The 6,893-nt window shown below is 45.0% G+C and overlaps 1 pseudogene; it reads right to left on the bottom strand.

Annotated features, from left to right (window-relative positions):
• Positions 1 to 1,706: 1,706 nt before the first annotated feature.
• On the bottom strand, positions 1,707 to 3,868 carry LOC107529901 (torsin-1A-interacting protein 1 pseudogene; annotated as a pseudogene).
• Positions 3,869 to 6,893: the final 3,025 nt, after the last annotated feature.

Below are 6,893 nucleotides of genomic sequence, written 5' to 3'. Positions count from 1 at the left end.
TCAGAAATAACCAACTTTAGAACCACCTATTTTCAATTCTATATTAACAAAACCATATAATTTCTTCCAATTTAATTAGAATTCTTTTTTTTTTTTTTTTTTTACAAACAAGTAAATTTACTTAAGTTACTAAAATAGCTTTTAAAGTCATTTACAGATCAGCTGCTATAATTATCTTTCCAGAAAGGTAAGCAAAATTAATTATTTTAAAATTATTTTGGTCAGTGAAACATTTAATAAAAACATTTGTTTCTCTATATGGTATATATAGGTATAAAATAAGCCTTTTCAAAAACTCTTGTTTTAGAATCCTCTAGAAATCAGATGATCTGACAAGAACAAATTACAACACAGGGTATAAATTTATGAATACTGGTAGTCCTGATGGGAAGAAAGCAGGCCACATTCTACTACCAGTCATGGGATCCTCAAAAGGTAAATGTTCAGTGAGGCCAATGGCTCTAGATTTCTAAAAACAGTATTTTCATTTAAAGATTTGTTGATAATTAAAAAAAAAAAAAAAGGTGGCTCTACAATTTTGACATTCTAAGAAAACAAAAGCAGTTGATGGGTGAGAAAGCTGTTACAGATGCAAAGTTATAACTGAAATCAGTAATGCACAGTAGTACCTTTTAACATTCTTCACATATGGTACAGTTCACTTCCTTTTTGGCTTGAGGCACCCTTAAAATTTATCACCTGCATAGTAAATCTTTACATTTTGTTATAAGAATTTCACTAAAGCATTTAGACTGCAACAAGTGGACACGCAGAAAATTAAATCCTTCAATAGCCCAGAAACGCTGATTAACAAATGGTTTACCAATTTCTAAAATTATATCCCTTTTTTCCCTCCCTTCCCCAAAAACTATATTTCTTAATTCAAAACAAGTCTTCAGGATATATCCAAAATAAACTGCTTTGGACTTACCTGCCCTTAGGAGTCAAATGAACAAGTACACTAACCTCATGATATCCATGCTTCAAAATCTTTAGATCTCTTAAAAGGTAAAAAAAACAAAAAAACAAATCCCAACAGAATGCACTGAGAGTGGAGTTTAGATAACTATGTTTGACTAACCTAAATCTCAGTGCTTATTTTAACATTTCACCCTTAAGACTTTATTTTCCCCTCCTTTCCTTCCCCATTCCTCATATTCTCTCTTTTCCCTTGTCTTTTTCTCCCCACCCTCTGCAAACAAACAAAAAACAAAACCCAAGTTTGACACATCCAGGTGACCTTTTATTACTTTTGTTCCAATAAGCAGAAGCTGACTAAAGAATTCACGATTAAGTGATGTAAAAGAAAACAAAATGGGGAAACCCACAGTTGCATTGAGGGAGCTGCCTTACTAATAACTCAGCAAACTATAGAAAGTCTACATTAAAAATCGGAGGATTTGTAGGAAGAATTTTCTAGTCCTTCCCACTGGTCATACCATACCCATAATGATTCAACCCAGAAACTGCAGATCGTCTATGGAACTGCATATCGTTCTCAGATACCAGTAACACAGATCTCAACGGAAATAGGGAACTGATTCTCTCAAATAATTCATAATAGACTGAATAAATGATTTAGATATCCCATGTTTACATAAGAACTTAACTTCCTTTAAAAAGAAACCAGTTCTTTCAAAAAGAGCTGTGATTCTGTCTCTGGTTAGAAAAGTCAGAACTTGAGACATGATTTCCCTTCTGACCCCTTATAAGCAGATGCCCCCTTTCAGGGCGTGTTCGGGTTGCACAGGCCGGACTCCGTGGGAAATACGGCCCCAGAGCGCGCTCAGTCTGTCTGGGCCCATATGTTTGTAGGAGGTGGGTGTGCTAGAGTTGGTGAGCTTGGCTTTGAGGAAATCCCTCACTTTTTCTTCGATTTCCTTTAGGCCTCGACTGATTCCAAGTGTCTCCTCCTCCAACAAGACAGTCAGGACTAAGGCTGCATCTTTGAAGGCTGCATTTTCATGGTCACAATACTTGTAGAAGATCAAAGCGGCGCCACCCTGCATTCTGGCCATTTCGGAATCCATGGCTCAGTTCTTGGTCCACCTCTAGTTTCACAGCATCACTGTCCTGAGTAGCTCTGCCCGTCCCATCGATCCGGATGGCACGGACACTACGGTAGGACGAATAGGCGTCTGCAATTTGCTCACTCAGACACTTCAGTGTGTCTTCAGCATCGCGGGCAGCGGTGAGCAGCAGGATAGCAGGCTGAGGCCGGGAGCTACTGAGATGCTTTTCCAGGAATATCAGGCTCCTATTCCCCAGCTTCTCATCGTGACCTTGGTACTTATTCATAAGTCGTTTCATCTGGTTCTGGAACCGTTGCACAGCAGTGGTTTCTGCAGGAGCAAGAGTGTAGTACAAGTACCCCAGGGCACAAATGAGCACAAGTGGTAGTAGCCAAAAGATTCGTTTTGGAGTTGGCCAGTCAGGCATCTGCTGAAGGTTGATGGAGGCTGGTTTGCAAGCTGGTTTCAGAACGCTGTCATCTCGCAACCTCATTCTTAGTTTTATGGTTTGTTCAACCCCTCCCTGAGGGCATTTTTGATACCCTGAGCTTGGCACTGACTGTTGCTTTATCAAGAGCTGTATAGTCTCAACTTTGTGATGACTGCCACCGATGACTGCCAATGATTCTAGATGTTGACCAGATGATGTGCTGGTTTGGTCTCCAGCGTGAACAGGCTCCCGGGATCTGACCTCAGCATGAGTAGCAGCACTGTCAGAGCTCTTCTGGTCATCTTCTCCAGTGTCCCCTCCTTCGGAGAAATTGACTTTCCTTTGGACCCTGGTGGCTTCTAACCCGCTCATTTCGGTATTTCCATTTGGTTGTGCATGCGGAATCGCCTCTTGGACTTCTTAGAGGGGCTCTGAGCAGGCTGGATAAAGGGTCTTCGCGCACCACTGAAGTCTCTTCTGTTCTCCTGGTAGTTTTCTTTGAGACTGTTCGGCTTAAAACAGTTTGCGGAGGTGGTTCCTGCTCTGCAGAGCAAGGAGAGTCCTGTAACCCGCGCCGGGGCGCAGCCCGGGGCCCCGCGGCCGACGCTGCTGCTGCAGCTGCGAGCGCTCCCGCTGGGGGGCGCGCGGCCCCATCTCCCCAGGTAGTCGGCAGGCGCTGTCGTCAGAAGGCGCTTTCTTTCCCTCGCTCTTCGTTTGGACGGGGCCAGAACTCGCCTGGCTGGTTTCGTTTTTCCATTGGGAATTGATCTTCCTAGAATTCTTTTTTTAAATTTACCTTTATTATTGAAAGTATTACAGATATCGCCCCTCCCCCCATGGGTCCCCTCCCCCCCCTTCCACCTCCCCCCACCCAGGCCGTCACCACACTACTGTCTGTGTCCATGGGTTACGCATACATGTATGTAAGTTCTTTGATTAATCTCTCCCCACCCACCCACTCCCTCACCCCTGCCTTCCCACTGAGATTCATCAGTCTGTTCCATAGAATTCTTTTTTTTTAAATCTTTTTAAATGTTTTTGTTGATTATAGAGAGAGGAAGGGAGAGGGAGAGAGGGACAGAAACATTAATGATGAGAGAGAATCAATGATTAGCTGCCTCCTGCACGCCCCTTACTGGGGATCAAGCCCACAACTCAGGTCCGTGCCCTTGGGAATCGAACCCGAGACCCTATGGTGCACAGGCCAACCCTCTAACCACTGAGCCACACAGGCCAGGGCTGTCATAGACTGTTTTATTGTCATCCTCTCTCACTGCAGCTGTCTCTCTGCTGTCACCTGTCATTTTCATAGTCTCCTTATTGTCCTTTGTCACCATATCACCAACTCCCTACCAACATTACCCCCGTCAGTAGACTTTTTAAAAAAATTACCGCGACACCTGTTGCTGTCCCACTGGCTCCTCATTATCACCTGTGGTTGTCACACTGCCTCTCCATCACCCTCACTGATTAATTGCCCCCGTCCCTGTCACATGGCCACATCATTCCTGTCATACTAAGCACATCCACACTCTGTCACCCTGTTAAGGTCTTTGTGAATGAGCGCCTGAGTCACTCCAGCTTCACTCTTTCTCCCTGCAAACCCCCCTCCTCTGACTTTCTGTGCAGTTCTGGAGTGACCCCTGCAGACAGGACTTGACAGTGTGTGTCCTGAGCCAGGAGACTCTCAAATGTCCATTAACAGAAGCCTGAGGATGGGATGGAGACAGGGTGGGGAGAGGGTGCCTAGGAGCACAGGGTCAGGGTAGGGATGAAGAGACATGGGAGGATGCCTGCAGGCTGGCTGTGTGGGGTGCTCTGGGTCTGCCTAGGCTGGGTGGCCTGGGGACAGAGCCCTCTTTGTCTGAGCACAGGAAGGAGCTGAGCTCTGGGAGGAGGAAGTATATGGGCAGGGAGTTTGGCCAGATGACTGGGATGGAGGCATGTCCTGGAGGTCCCAGGAAGTCCCTAAGAAGGTCAGGCCTGGGCTGGGAGAGGCAGAGAGAGCAGCTGGACTCTGAGGATGACAGCTTCTCCCCCCCCAAATTCACAGAGTGCTCACCACATGCCAGGTTGGACCCTCACAACCGATCCCCAGGTAGGCTCTGCTATCTTCCCCGTTATACGCCTGGGGAAACTGAGGCACAGAGCCCCCAAGTCACTCATCCTGGCCCCACAGCCAGTAAAGAGCACAAGCAGATCTGAGCCCAGGTCACAAAGCCCCAAACATGGGTCTCCTGGGCAGGGGCAGGTAGCAGAGCCTGTGTTTCTTTGATACATACACATGTTATTTTTTCTTTAACAGTAACCACAGATGTCAGCACCTATATACATTGTTCTGTCCCTGCTTTCTTTCCTCTTCGTAATAATTTCTTTTACTTGGAAAGAACTTGTTCATTCTTCTTCAGGTTTACGGAAGACTACATTGGTGAGCTAAACTGTAATTTATTTACCTACTCACCTACTTTTGTAATTTCAGACAGTGTGAAAGGAAGTACAGGTGTCATCTCATGTTAAATATTATGCAGGGTAGGGAATTTAGAAATCTTTTTTTGTCCGGCCGGGCATGGTTCAGTGGTTGAGCATCAACCTAGGATGCAGGAGATCGAGGTTCGATCCCAGTCAGGGCACATGCCTGGGTAGCTGGCTCGGTCCCCAGTCGGGGGCATGCAGGAGGCAGCCGATCAATGACTCTCATCATTGATGTTTCCCTCTCTCTCTTCCTCTCTCTGAAATCAATAAAGATATTTTTTTAAAAAAAGAAATCTTTTTAATGTAAAATGTCAAACACACAGAAGTAGATGGGGTGGTGAACCTCCATGGATCCCTTGTTTAGCTTTAATAATTATCAACGCGTGGTCACTCTCATCCGCTTGCCCCCCCCCCCAACCAGCCTTTCTGTGGAATATACAATGGACAGAGTAGAGAAGAAAGTTGAGTGGCTGGAGCACAAGGACCAAAGGGAGAGAGGAGTGAGAGGTGAGGCTGGGCAACCTGGGAAATCTCTCAATATTCTAAGATCAGCAGGGTGCCATTGAAGGGTTGATTAAAAGTGGGTTCTGCAAAGATTAGGACCACTAGGCCAGGTATGGGTTAGTGTTGCTGGGGGAGGGAGAAGCTGGGCACCCACCCCTAACCCTGCCATCTGCACCCATCTCTGGGACTCCAGCATCTGTCCAGCCTGTCTCCATATGGCCCTGTCCATCCCCCAGCTACTGTCAGAGTTTCTACTTGCAGCTTTCTCCCTTTCCCTCCAAACCTTGAGGATGCCATTAGTTCAGTAAACATCTCTTAGGAACCTACTGTGTGCCAGGTACTTTACATTCTCTATCATGTTAAGTTCCCCTAATAATCCCACAACTAAGGCGTGATGCCCAGGGTCAGATGTGGAGACTGAGGTCCAAGGACACAATCAGTGAAGTGCATACTGTTGGACCCAGAAGCTAAGCATCACTGACTCTCAGAAGATGTGCATGTGTCAGGGTATCTCTTAGTCCTCAGTGAACATTCAATTAATCAATGGATGAGTGAATGAATGGTGGGCAAGTCCAGTGTGGTTTGGGGGAAGAAGTAGAAATTACCCGTGGAGAGGTGAGCAGGACTCAAGACTGAGAGAGGCCTTCAAAGCCAAACCTGGGAGTGTGGGCGAGACTTGGCGACAGCTGGGAGCCATGGAAGGTTCTAGACAGAAAGCTACACAATTTGATTTATGTTTGAGTTCTACCAAGTTGCCAAAAGGGTGGAGTTAATTGAGCCTGCCACTAGGGGGCACTCAAGTCTTCCTAGAGATTGTCTTCAGAACTGCAGTGCTCAGAGGGTGGCCACTGGCCACAGGTAGCAAGTCTGAATCGAGACGTAAGTGTAAAGTACACATAGATTCCAAAGACTTCCTAAGAGAAAAAGAATGTAACATGCCTCGTTAATGCTTTTTAAAATATCAGTGACATAACATGATAATATTTTGATCACAGTGATCTAAGTAAATTCTATTATTAAAATTTCACCTGTTCGGTGTGTTTTTTGGTCTGTTTTTTGGTTTTACTTTTTTGTAATGTGGTTAAGATTGTATACATGGATTGCATATATTTCTATGGGGCCAGTGCTGGCTTAGAGAAAAGTTACTCTTTTCATCTGCTGTGAGGGGGCAAACTAACTTCTCTTTTTCTCTTACTTCCTCTTATCTTAGTCATTCTACAAGGTAAACATCTACAGTGCCTCCTACCACAGTGTTCTCCATGCTCACTGAATACAAGTACATACACACAAATAAACAGAGCAGAAATAGAGTTGGGGGTCATTGTTTTATAAATATGGAATCATATTGGATACATGTTTTTTTACCCAAGGCATCTGTCTTATGGAAACTGCTCAGACTACCTGTTAAGGTCCTAATTCACTCTTCTTAGTTGTTTGACAATCTCCCTTGATGTGGATGAACCAGAATTTATTCA

Source organism: Miniopterus natalensis, chromosome 4 (assembly GCF_054644295.1).
Source record: "Miniopterus natalensis isolate mMinNat1 chromosome 4, mMinNat1.hap1, whole genome shotgun sequence".
In the NCBI taxonomy this organism is placed as follows: domain Eukaryota; kingdom Metazoa; phylum Chordata; class Mammalia; order Chiroptera; family Miniopteridae; genus Miniopterus; species Miniopterus natalensis.
This window is presented reverse-complemented; position numbering and strand designations above follow the sequence as displayed.